Source organism: Schistocerca americana, chromosome 7 (assembly GCF_021461395.2).
Source record: "Schistocerca americana isolate TAMUIC-IGC-003095 chromosome 7, iqSchAmer2.1, whole genome shotgun sequence".
Classification (NCBI taxonomy): domain Eukaryota; kingdom Metazoa; phylum Arthropoda; class Insecta; order Orthoptera; family Acrididae; genus Schistocerca; species Schistocerca americana.
The window spans coordinates 473367204-473381876 of NC_060125.1; positions in this window are offsets into that span (position 1 = coordinate 473367204).

Consider the following 14673-nt stretch of genomic DNA (forward strand, 5'->3'; position numbering starts at 1 on the left):
CTATTACCAAAAGTTACTCACATGTACAAAGAAGCTGAGAAGACAACTACTAATCAAAAATACTCATACTATCTCTAAGAATAAGGTAATCAAAGATGAGACAGTTAAGTAAATGAAATACAATTGTGTCAGGAATGTACCGAGCATTGGTTCAGTGTTCCGGCCCAGAAATAATAAAGTCAGATTAAATATGATTTATGATTGTATGCCTTAGGAGCATAAATTTTCTCTAGTACATGACTAAAGGCGTTTTGAGCCATTTGTTTATCGATTGTGACAATTAAGTAACCACGAGAGTAAAAATTGAAAAAGTTCTGTTAACTTTGTTCCAGAAAAATACTGAAGGATAAAATGTATATATCGCCATTTCATTGTGACCCACCCATAGAGAATAAGTGAACAGAGTCTGAGGCACTCTTTTTGTTTGTTCTACAGGACAAACCAGATAATGGCAGCCTGGTAGCTGCGTGAAAGCGTGGAGTGACTTGGACACAACTCACAGTGACCCCTCCCCTTTCCCCCATGTAATTTAGAGAGAACGTGAAGGACGCACACCATAGCAACTTCCCCGCCTCTACCCTTGTGAATGGAAGTGTAGGACGCCACCCAAAGCGGCTACAACCACGTGTGTAAAAATTATTTGTGAACTTTTCTTTCAGCTTTAGAAAAGACTGCTAAGAGATAATCATCTGTTTATGGATCATGTTATTTTCTTTGAATTTGTGTATGTAAAAATGTATTTAATGGATCTAAGACTTTCATTATTTTTCAATTTGTATGTGTTTGTTTGTCTAAGGCAATATGTATGCCAAAATATTTCATTGACTTTGCTTAAAATTTTGAGTAATGACATTGTTTAAAAGGCAGTATACATGCCTACAATTTAAATAATTAATGTAGGTAATCAGATTTCTTTAATGTTTCTACATGTTTATATTTCAATTTTGATTTTCATAGGGAGTTAAACTGTACTCTTGCTTCCCTTTTTGTAATTAAATCTTTTTTTCATTCATTAACATTCATAAACAAAAAATTTAAGTAGAGGGTGATGTAGGGAAGCAGCCTACTCACGCTGTAGTAAATTCACATCAGTTTCCATTGTGTGCCAGCCAGTCTGCTGTAACTAGCTCTGACGTCATAAATGTTGCGCAATACTGTAAAAATCAAGCAAAGAACCTAAAACTTTTCTAGCATGTCAGGAATAATACTAAATTAATGTGTGTTAAATATCAGTTCGATAACTTCAGCCATTTTCGAAATTTGGACGTTTTTCTGAAAAAATCATTGGCGCAACAGAAAAGAGCTAGAGACTTCAAAATTTATATTTAGATTCATCTTTCATAATGATTTAATAAAAACAGTACTTTGAATTTCACAAATTAAGATTTTAGTGGAAATTCATGATTTTGTGGTTTTCGTCTCGAAACTGAAGGAAGCAAGATAGATTAAGTAGGCTAGTAAATAAGGCTAGGATGTTTAGATTTAAATAGGTTGGAGGTCCGCTATGATTATGAAGATGTGTAAAGTTTCTTTTGAATACCTATAAAATTATAGCGATAGCGGATCTCAAAAGGGCCAGTTCAGAGCTCATCTACTGCGTGCAGTGTAATTTAATTAATTCTCTCGCCCAAAATATTTAACTTAGCCACGTCAAAATTTTATTATCAATACTTACCTGCGTGCTGAATGCACGTTTAAATTAAGAGCTTCTTCGGCCATCAGCAAAAGAAGCTATAAATTATTATGTAACTTGAAGTGATGCGTTACTAGCCCAACGGCTAGTCGGGACAGCCGATTTGATCAGGCGTTCCCTTAGCCGTCCGCACCGCGGCTTTATATATAAGAACGCTGCGCGAGGAAGATAGGCCCCAGTTCTCTCCAGACGCTGAATGACACGCCATCTGTGTCGGTAGTCGCGTCGCATCAGTGTATCTGCTACAAACAGCCTCGGGTGCCGTATTAAGTCACTAGAGATATGCGGAACCATGAAAACATTTCATGTGAAGTGTTAATTCTGGAATGATTTTCATTATCTAGCTTCAGTTTGCGTATTGTCGTATTTTCACGTGCCGTCGCGGGACAGACATTCTACCAAAAAATTTAGCGTGGCGTTTGATGAAATATTTTCATCAAATTATGGCGAGCATTCTTTTTAACATTTAATTCGGACATTTATAGTTGCATCAGCGCATTAGATTCTGAACTGCTCTGTTAGTTAGGTTGTAGGGATACTTGTGTTTTTATCAGTGAATTTCAGAATATACTCAACTATTTTGGAAAACCGTTTTTGATTAGAAATCCCGGACAATATCTTAATTCCTCAGAGCTATAAGCTGCAGCTATAATGGTATCTCAATTGAAGTGGGCACTAGGATCTCTAGATACTGGCTCCATATTTTATTAAATCACTTTCTGGGTGCCAAGAAGTAAATAGAGAGCCAGTGTTGAGAACGGCGAAAGACAGCATTAACAACTATGAAACGTCCCCTTTGAACAATTCTACACGAGACTGTGCTTAACCTGACACACAATATTTTGTTAGCGCAACGCAATCTGACTTTCAAAATTCCCTACAAAAGGATGGCCCTGACTAACATTAAACTATACCTTTCACAAATCACTTACCTCACAAAAATCTTCGCTGCTCAAGCTACTGCAATACAGCGAGCGCCACTACTGCCAGCTAAATAAAAGATTCAAACTATGGAAGGCACTAACTACTGATAGGGATAGTTAGCAAATGAAAGATATTAATAGAGAACAAACAATGTATTTACCTTGATATCATCATATATAAATATAGCAGTTCATGACAAATTTCAAAACTCCGCCATCTCTCTCCCCACATCCACCACTGCTGGCGGCTCACCTCCAACTGCGCAACGCTACGCGCTCTTCACAGCCAGCTGCCTAACACTACAATGGCGAGTATTACAACAATGCAAAGCAGCCACAGACTGCACACAGCACAGCCAGTGATTTTCATACAGAGGTGGCGTTACCAATAAAAAAACCTAAACAGCCTACTTACATAGAGAAAACATAAACAGCCTACTTACATAGCCCCCATGCTCCCCATAAAAAATTTTACAAATTTTTTTTGGGCAGTGGCCAATAATGATTTGATAAAATTTTTCATAATTACAATAACAAAGAAATCAAATGCACACACTTATTGATACAATGTTGGTCAAAAGCTAAAATTTTCTCACAGTCCATAAAGACAGTCCTGATTCATCACAGTAAAATGCAGTGTTTTGCCTTTTTTTTCAAAGTCTGAACAGTAAAAGAGAATGCACACAGAAGTAGTGGGTTTCCATGCAGTCTTGAAGAAGTAGTGTCGTTCCATCAGAAAGACAGTGCTGACTCTTGACATGCTGACAGCTAATGGGCCACAACATAGCAAACCCACAGCAGAGTCATTCGACGTTTTGAAGAACATTGGCAGGTAGGTCATCACAGAGTAGACCCACTGTAGTCCTTGTAGAAATAATGGCGTTGGTGGGTCATCATAGGTGCAGACCCACTGTAGTCCTTGTAGAGGTAATGGTACTGGTGGGTCATCAAAGATGCAGACCCACTGTAGTCCTTGTAGAGATAGCCAGCAGCCATCTGTTGTGACTGTGCAGGTGCACAATCACCATGGAAGAGTCTTGCAGATGATAAAGCAAGTCCATAAACCACCACTTGTGCACTCACAAAGTTTTTGAAATTGTCCTTAGAACCAGCAATGCTGTTATCCAGTCCCTTGCTGAATTATTAACACACGTGCAAACACTAACAGTCCCTACTTCTCACATATTGTCCATATACTATGACCAACAGAAACGTGTGCAGTGAAATGTAACTAACTAGTTAATAATATCATGAACTGGTGACAATTACAATTTAATAACATAAGAATACAATTACAAAGGTACAAATACATCATTAAAAACATAATAATACAGATAACATTTGTAGTACAGGCTTTACAAAAGAATCGAAATAACATATACGTCAATGTTCCAGGAATTATGACATGAGTACATACATAAAAGATCAGAATAACTTTCGAAACACCAACTTCACATGTGAGCATTAAAACAAAACAGAATAAATAATGTCTAAGCATATTTACAAGGTAAATAACATATTATTAATGCCAATTATATTTGAGGATAACAGTATTCCTCATCATAGTGAATGTAGCTTAGTATTAGAACAGAAAAAAATTTCTATGAAACAGTACACAGAGACAGGAAGAAAAGAAATACACAAGGGTACACAAACACATAGTGGGATAACACAAAAGGAAAGGACAGGGTTTGTTTTCAGTGTAACATTTGGTACTGCAGTCCAACCCAAAACTTCATATATCTTTCCTCTTATTTCATCCTTTGTTTCCAACAAAAAAAATTCTATCTAAGCATGCTTTCTGTATTTATATGTTCACACATTTCTTACCTCAACATTTATTTCCAAGAAAATCCTACCTAAACCTGTTTTCTCAATGCATTTCTTCCAATTCATCGCAACTCATTCTCTTAGAGGCTACCCCCTCTTAAGCTAACTTAAATCTACTGAGCTCAGATGCTAAACTAAGGGACGAGGCAATCCAGCAGCACAAAACAATTAACACAAACAATAATGATAAAAAAATACAAATGCCAAAGCAAGCAGCATAAATTAGCAAAAGTCAAATTCAATAACACTATGCCTGGCAAACAACAGCAACTTATACCTAAACATGACATAGCGCAAGCAGAAAAAATATTACACTAAAATGGCCATGTCTAATACCTATGTCACATCTTAACATTAGAGTGATGCATCACAAAAACTTACGCTAGTAGATAAGTTACCAAATCGTAAAAAAATTATTTATGCAATTCCTGTGAAGGGAAATGTCTTTTTGTGCTCCCTCATTTGTTTTGGATAGATCATAAAATTATTTACTGGATCTGTAGGCATAAAATATTTATATTAGTACATATATTAAATTTTATTTTAACCAATACTGCAGTGCAGCTAGAAACTTGATATTAAACAAAATGTGTAAATAAATACATAAAGCAAGCCATATGGCATTTTTCTTAACTAGCAAGGCAATAGCTGTGAAATGTTTCTCATCGTTTCATTAGGCATTTCAGTAAATATCATAAATTACGGGCTCCACAGTATGCTTTCAACAAGGAGATGTCAGTAGCGCGGACAATGGCCTTCCCTTTCTTTTTTTTTCTACCTGTGCTTCTGACGAGGCACTCACACTAATGGCTTGTTCTCCTGGCGTCTGACACACCTGGGTGCCCACGACGCGTTATGTGCAGGTGGTCACTTAACTTTCGTACGGAAATATTTACGACAGCAGTTTCCGCTACAGTGACAGTCTCATATAAAATATTTCACATGTCAAGAATTAGCATTGCAAATCTGTAGAAAGAAAATCCTATAAATATAAGTGTCCAAATAAAATATTCGTCAGCATTGTGATACAGTCACGCATTTACGCACATTTCATAACTCTTAAAGTACGAATCTTAGTTTCCAACAACCTTTTTCACAAACCAGAGTCCCTAAACACTACTCATTATTCCTTACCTTATTCGTCGACACTTCTTCAATATTGCATCATAACAGATAAGTAGCATAATCAAATAACTCATATAGCATCAGCCTATTAATCATAAACATACCTCAGCAGCATAATACACATCGTCGTCATAAAAATAACATCATAACACCTCAGTCAAATCTTAAAATCGTCGTAGCTTCCTTCAATAATTAAAAAAATTCTCTGCTCATGTCAAAAGTGTCATCTGCCTCAAACGTACTTTAAAAATCATGAATCCATACCAAATACATCATTCAAAGCTCTCATAGTATCACAATGATTCCGAAAAAATATGAACAGTTTACAAAGTACAGACAAAATACAGTTTCATAAGTGTGAAGTTATCCAACTGTGTAATTACGTAAACATCTGTCACTGATATAGTAAAATAAATGTTTGTCTCTCTCAGTTAAATGATCAGATAGCTGTGTAATTCTGTGTTAGAGAAATATGGTACCGATGTGTAAAGTTGTATAAGCAAATACCATATTAGCTAGGGTTCCTTGTGGTTGCCACACACATGGTACACAAAGTAAGCGTGTACCCCCCTGAGGATTAATGTAATTATACTCCCAGGTGTTATAAATTACAGCAATGGAATGAAATGTATCACGGAAAACTTTCTTTGTAATTAAAAAAAATCTTTAAAAATAAGTGTTTTAAGTATAAGATTAATCACTCAAATGCGTGTACTGTAGCGCTAAACTGTGCATCTTGTCGCAACATAATCTCTGTGGAAGTGTCGTAGTTATCGTCCTCCAAAAGCTAAGTTCTGCAGAAGCCAATGTACTTACCTCATGATAAACAAAAGTGAAATGCTTTGCGTATAGATATCTTAGTTATTACGCTTATTGTTGTGATGAAGAAATTACTGTGCTGTAACGTATTGTTGTGCTACGGAAAAGGCTGTCTCATTGTAGCTATACCACAAAAGTTACTATTAAAACATGTTTTACTTTCCAGAATAATACAGAAAAACTGTGCAGATATAAAACAGAAACACCGCAAAAGCAACATTGTATATTGTCACTCATTAGCAGCGTCGTGATAAAACCGTGTAGTTGTCACTTAAACTAACCACTGTGTCGTCTGGTATCTCACAGAAAGTACATTAAACCCAGAATGTATTTTCAAGTAAACCAAAATGTTGCATTAAAATCTCATTAGCAGTACCAGTATGTGTCCTAAGTATGTAAGCCTGATAGTCGTTACGTAATCGTGCAACTAACAAGCAAGAATGTACAAATACAACACTGTGTCGTCTGTTCACTATAACAATGCATTCGTAATTTCTGTTTAAAAATGTTCGCTAGGTTGTAGACTGGATATTTAACTTCAAAAATTGTTGCATGTTAACAGTTTCTTAAGTCTGACAAAGCATACTAGAAATGTGAAGTGAAAAGTTTTATGGCAAAGACAAAGTTAAAAAGCAGATTATCTTTCAATAAACGGTTTTACATGTGAAACCTGGTGTAAACCTTTACTCTTCATAGTACTCAGAGTTTGAACTTGAATGCAATTGTCATGCGGTATACGTCGGCAAAGAATACTGGAATTTTTCTCAAGGTTAGCGTCTATGTTATTTTTCTCTGAGCCAGCCGGCGCACGTGGGTGCCTGCGGCGCGAGTCATTGTCTGTCTCTTTGTTGGCGCGCGTTGTTATTGGGATTAGGAGACCTAACTTCTACAAATTCGCCTTGCCGAGAGGGCCCAGCTCTGTTAGAATCCCGCCAGTTCTGATGAAATTCACGTCTGTCGTTTTGTCGGTAGTTTACATAGTTTCTTGTTTGTCGGTCATGTGGTGGAGAATTTCTCCCTGAATCGTAACTCTGCGCCGAACTGTTGCGTCTGAAGTTATCCTGCCTCCCTTGATAATACTTGTTTTGGTTCCCATATTGTCTGTTTCTCTGATTGTCTCTGTGATAGTCGTTACTACGGAAATGCGATCTTTCTCTGTAACTATTATTACTCTGCCAACGGTTGTCGTACGGGTGGTGTCTATTTTGGTCACGATTTGCGTTGTAAGAATAGACCAGTCGTGTCCGGTTATTGTTTCTGTCGTCACGGAATTGTGACGGATGTGACCTGTAATTGTTGTGTCCTTGTTTTCGCGTTCCGCGATTGTCAGTGTCACTTTCCAGTTCTTGTAACAGTCCCTGAAAAGCTTCAATGTCGTCTTTGCAACGTCCTGCCAAAATAATATGTCGTAAATGTTCAGGTAATTTGATTAAGCAAATGCGGATGAGTTCTGAGGGGCTGTATGGGTTTGTCAGGTACTGATTCTTGTGCAACATGTCTTCAAAATATTGCACAAGACTGGAGAATTCAGATTGTTCGAAATGTTTCATCATTATGATGCCATGTTTTACGCGGTCTTGTGTGGCTTGAGACCAATATGCTGAGAGGAAGGCATGATAAAATTCTCCTTCACTGTGACAATCGTGAATGACCGATCGCATTCTCACAGCTGGTTCATTCTCTAAGTAGCCACATATAAATTCTAATCTGTGTTCTAACGACCAGTTGGGAGGAAAACAATGAGAGAATTGATGGAGCCATGCTTGTGGATGAATGTCGTTGCCTGAATTCTTAAATGTTTTGAATTTACGTGTAGTAATGAACAGCTTATAGTCAAAATCATCATGTCGGCGAGTCGCATATCGGTCATTGTTAGGTCGTGTCGACCGTTCCATCTCGAAATTCGGTGCACATTGCCAATTTCTTTCATAACTTCCGAAATGCCCTGTGTTATTATTTTGTGGCTGTTCCGTATTTCTGTGTCCCTCTTCCCGTATTGGGGCGCGAGTATCCTCTGAAATACGTAATTCTTGAATTACCTGTGTCAGCTGATCTTGTACTTCCCGGATTTCTCTTTTGTACTGTGTATTGATTTGATTTTGATTCTGTTTGAATTTTCTAATTTGTTCATACTCTTCTGTGTCAGTGAAGGCTACAGGTGTTGTGTTATTCAGATCATCATCTACCTTTGCAGATAAGTTAGTGAACTGATCTGAAAGTTCAGCTACTTTATCCGATAGTGAAATTATTTCCTCTGTATGTTTTTCTGAACCAAGTTTCAGAGTATCTACTGTGTCCTTTAAGTTTTCCTGAGTTTTTGCAAGTTGCGTAACCGAATCGGTAGATGCAACTGAGTCAATTTTAGCTTGCAAGGTGTAGTGATTTTCATGAACAATGGTTTGCAGTTCTTTTATGGCTGCTTCGTGATTCTGTAATACATTTTCATGCCGCGAAAAAATAGGTTGAAAATGCTCACAAATTTGTGTTTTTACGTCATTACAGACCTTTTGACATTTCGATTCGATGTTATGTAACTCAGTGGTTAAATCTTCTCGTGTTTGTTCAAGTGTAGTGTCTAACTTTTGAAGATTTTGTTCCATTGTGTCTAACTTTTTGAGATTTTGTTCCACTGTGTCTAACTTTTTGAGATTTTGTTCCACTGTGTCTAACTTTTTAAGATTTTGTCCCATTTGTCTCTGATTTTGTTCAAGTGTTGTGTCTAACTTTTGTAGTTTTTGTCCCATTTGTTGCATTAACTGTAATAACAATGCACTGGTGTCTGAAACATGTTCCTCAGTGCTTTTCGGCAGTGAATTTACACCGGAAACATTCACATTTTGACAAGCAGAAAATGTGTCTTGACTTATTTGAGAAAACGGTGAGGATCCAAAACCTGAATCTACAGTATTTGCGAGATCGTGTCGTGTCATTTCGGCTTCCTGAGGCGAGCTATTGCCGACCGATCGATCGATAATGCTTCCCTCTTCACTAATTGTTTCACTGTCCACGCCATTGTTTGACGCCTGCTCCATTTCCCTGTGCACAGTTACCAAATTACTACTTTGAACATTAGTAAATTCATTACTCTGCGGCGCTGATAAGCTACGCTCGTCGTCACTATTATTTCTCAGTTTAGTTTGGAGCCTAGTGTTACGTTTTTCACACGCCATAATTGTCACAATATTTCACACGATAACACAGAAAAGCACAATTTGAAGTGCAAAAATAGGAGAACACATTAACATAGCACTGAAAATAATATCTAGTTAATTGCAAGCGTAGCTGCGAAATACTTGGTGCAAGTCTATATGCATGCCACAACTGTTTTACTGTACAACAATGAAAGGCTACAACTACAAAGGAGATTCTCTCTACAATTACGCGCTAGCAATAAACAAAAGCTACACTAAATACACAAACTACAAGAAAAAATCAGAAGATTCCAGGTTCGAATCCTGGCAGGGTCGACATATGAAACGTCCCCTTTGAACAATTCTACACGAGACTGTGCTTAACCTGACACACAATATTTTGTTAGCGCAACGCAATCTGACTTTCAAAATTCCCTACAAAAGAATGGCCCTGACTAACATTAAACTATACCTTTCACAAATCACTTACCTCACAAAAATCTTCGCTGCTCAAGCTACTGCAATACAGCGAGCGCCACTACTGCCAGCTAAATAAAAGATTCAAACTATGGAAGGCACTAACTACTGATAGGGATAGTTAGCAAATGAAAGATATTAATAGAGAACAAACAATATATTTACCTTGATATCATCATATATAAATATAGCAGTTCATGACAAATTTCAAAACTCCGCCATCTCTCTCCCCACATCCACCACTGCTGGCGGCTCACCTCCAACTGCGCAACGCTACGCGCTCTTCACAGCCAGCTGCCTAACACTACAATGGCGAGTATTACAACAATGCAAAGCAGCCACAGACTGCACACAGCACAGCCAGTGATTTTCATACAGAGGTGGCGTTACCAATAAGAAAACATAAACAGCCTACTTACACAACATTCAAAAAGCTAGAAACTGATTCTACAACTTGCAAGCGTTTGTTACAGCAAATTTATTTTTCCAAACTTACACACGCTGATTCTACTTGCAAGTGTTTATCCAGCAAGCATTTATACAGTAAAAGATTATTCAACAAACTCACTCGCCGCCCCACAACCGTACTAGTGACGACATTGTGCATGCTCTGTTGCCTGTGTCTATGTGCCTGTGGTTCTGTCAGTGTGATCATGTGATGTATCTGACCCCAGGAATGTGTCAATAAAGTTTCCCCTTCCTGGGACAATGAATTCACGGTGTTCTTATTTCAATTTCCAGGAGGGTAGATCTCGCCGCAAATGAAACCGCCTTTGTTTAAGTGACTGCCACCCCAACTAGCGTATCGTATCAGTGACAGTCTCAATCCTATTGCGCTATAACACGAAATGAGCTACCGCGCGACTGCTACGGTCGCAGGTTCGAATCCTGCCTCGGGCATGGATGTGTGTGATGTCCTTAGGTTAGTTAGGTTTAAGTAGTTCTAAGTTCTAGGGGACTGATGACCACAGCTGTTAAGTCCCATAGTGCTCAGAGCCATTTGGACCATTTGAACGAAACGAGCTGCCCTTCTTTGCGCTTTTTCGATGTCCTCCGTCAATCCTACCTGGTAAGGATCCCACACCGCGCAGCAATATTCCAGCAGAGGACGGACAAGTGTAATGTAGGCTGTCTCTTTAGTGGGTTTGTCGCATCTTCTAAGTGTTCTGCCAACGAAGTGCAGTGTTTGTTTCGCCTTCAAAAAATGGCTCTGAGCACTATGGGACTTAACATCTGAGATCATCAGTCCTCTTGAACTTAGAACTACTCAAACCTAACTAACCTAAGGACATCACACGCATCCATGCCCGAGGCAGCATTCGAACATGCGACAGCAGTGGTCGCGCGATTCCAGACTGTAGCGCCTAGAACCGCTCGGCCACTCCGGCCGGCGGTGTTTCGCCTTCCCCACAATATTATCTTTGTGGTCTTTCCAATTTAAGTTGCTCGTAATTGTAATTTCTAGGTATTTAGTCGAATTGACAGCCCTTAGATTTGTGTGATTTATCGTATACCCATTATTTATCGAATTTCTTTTAGTACCCATGTGGATGACCTTACACTTTTCTTTGATTAGTGCTATTTCCACTTTTCGCACCATACAGAAGTTCTCTCTAGATCATTTTTTAATTGGAATTGATCGTCTGATGGTTTTAGTAGATGGTATATTACCGCGTCATGTGCGAACAATATAAGGGGGCTGCTCAGATTATCGCCTAGATCATTTGTGTAAATCAGGAACAGCACAGGGCCTATGACACTACCTTGCGGAATGCCAGATATCACTTCTGTTGTACTAGATGATTTACCGTCTATCACTACGAATTGTGACATCTCTGAGACGAAATCACGAATCCAGTCACACATCTGAGACGATACTCCATATGCCCGCAATTTGATTAATGGTCGCTTGTGAGGAACGGTATCAAAAGCCTTCTGGAAATCTAGGAATACGGAATCGATCTGAGATCCCTTGTCGACAGCACTCATTACTTCATAGGAATAAAGAGCTAGCTGTGTTGCACAAGAACGATATTTTGTGAATCCGTGTTGGTTATGTATCAATAAGTCATTTTCTTCTTAAAGGAAATCCTCTACAGTCATCATGCAATCCTACGGATAATCTGCATCTACATACACACTCTGCAAGCCAGAGTACGGTGCTTGGCGGAGGGTACTCTGTTCCACTACTAGTCGTTTCCGTTCCCTGTTCCACTCGCTAATAGAGCGAGGGAAAAACGACTGTACTTATGCCTCCATATGAGCCTTAATTTCTCGTATCTTATCTTCGTGATACTTGCGCGAAATGTGTGTTGGTGGCAGTATGATCATTCTGCAGTCGGCTTCAGAAGCCGATTTTCTAAATTTTGTCAGTAGTGTTACTCCAGGGATTCCCATTTGAGCTCCCAGAGCCCCATAACGCTTGCGTGTTATTTGAAACCGCTGGTAACAAATCTAGCATCCCACCTCTGAATTGCTTAGATCTCTACCTTTGATCCGACCTGGTGGGGACCCCAAACACTCGAGCATTACTAGAGAGGAGGTCGCACTTGTGTCCTGTACGTGGACTCTTTGCAGGTGAGCTGCACTTTCCTAGGATTCTCCCAATAAACTGAAGTCGACTTGCCTTTCCTACGACATTGCTCACAAGCTCGTTCCATTTCATACCGCTCCGCAAGGTTACGCCCAGATATTTAAACGTCGTCTCTGTGTCAAGCAGCCCACTACTAACGCTGTATTCCAACATTACAGGTTTGTTTTTCCTAGGCATTTAAATTAACTTACATTTTTCTGCATTTAGAGCCAGCTGCCATTCATCACAACTAGACATTTTGTCTAAGGCATCTTGAATCATTCCACAGGCACTCATTTTTGACACTTTCTCGTACACCACAGCATTATCAGAAAACAATCGCAGATTTCTGCCCACATTGTCCACCAAATCATTTATGTATATACACTCATGCTCATAAATTAAGGATAACTGCGGAATGTGGTGCCACTCAACGTGACACTACACAAAAACTGGCGCTAATAGCATAGGCACATAGGGAACACACACGACGCAGATCTGTAAGTCCACGGTATTGGTGATAAGTTGGGAAAACCATCCCGAAACACACGTGCTACAAAACGACAATCTTTCCTGCGCATGTACCCCGACATCAATATGGGATATGATCACCATGCACACGTACACAGGCCGCACAAGGGGTTGGCGTACTCTGGATCAGGTGGTCGAGCAGCTGCTGCGGTATAGCGTCGCATTCTTGCAACAGTGCCTGTCGGAGCTCCTGAAGTGTCCTCGGGATTTGAAGACGTGCAGCGATACGTCGACTGAGAGCATCCCAGACGTGCTGGATGGGGTTTAGGTCTGGAGAACAGGCAGGCCACTCCATTCGCCTGATATCTTCTGTTTCAAGGTACTCCTCCACGATGGCTGCTCGGTCGGACCGTGCGTTATCAGCCATCAGGAGGAAGGTGGGACCCACTGCACTCCTGAAAAGGCAAAATGACGTCCCGATACACCTGACCTGATACAGTTCCTCTGTCAAAGACATGAAGGGGTGTACGTGCACCAATCATAATCCCATCCCACACCATCAAACCACGACCTCCATACAGGTCCCTTTCAAGGACATTAAGGGGTTGGTATCTGGTTCCTGGTTCACGCCAGATGAAAACCCGACTTTAAGGCTTTAAGGGCTCTCCTGTGACCAGGGGTCAGTGGAATGCACCTTACAGGTCTCCGGGCGAATAAACCATGTCTGCTCAGTCGTCTGTAGACTGTGTGTCTGGAGACAACTGTTCCTGTGGCTGCGGTAAGGTCCCAAGCAAGGCTATCTGGAGTATTCCGTGGCCGTTTGCGGCCACTGATGGTGAGATATCGGTCTTCCTGTGGTGTTTTACACTGTGGACGTCCCGTACTGTAGCGCCTGGACACGTTTCCTGTCTGCTGGAATCGTTGCCATAATCGTGAGATCATACTTTGTGGCACACGGAGGCCCGTGCTACAGCCTGCTGTGTTTGACCAGCCTCCAGTCGCCCTAGTATTCTACCCTCATAACGTCATCAATATGTGTTCTTTGAGCCATTTTCAACACACAGTCACCATTAGCACGTCTGAAAACGTGTGCACACTTACTCGCTGCACCGTACTCTGACATGCACCAACACACATCTGCGTATGTGGACTGCTGCCAGCACCACTGTGCGACAACCGCAGGTGAAATGCACCGCATGGTCATACCCCGAGGTGATTTAAACCCGCAAACCGTCCACCAGAGCATTGTTTCACCATATATCGGGATTATCAAATAGTTCAAATGGCTCTGAGCACTATGGGACTTAACTTCTGAGGTCATCAGTCCCCTAGAACTTAGAACTACTTAAACCTAACTAACCGAAGGACATCTCACACACCCATGCCCGAGGCAGGATTCGAACCTGCGACCGTAGCGGTCGCGCGGTTCCAGACTGTAGCGCCTAGAACCGCTCGGCCTATCAGGATTATCATTAATTTATGAGCATGAGTGTAGAAAATAATAGTGGTCCTACCACACTTCCCTTGGGCACTTCTAACGATACCCTTGTCTCTGATATACACTCGGCGTCGAGAATAACATGCTGGGTTCTATCACTTAAGAAGTCTTCGAGCCACTCACATATCTGGGAA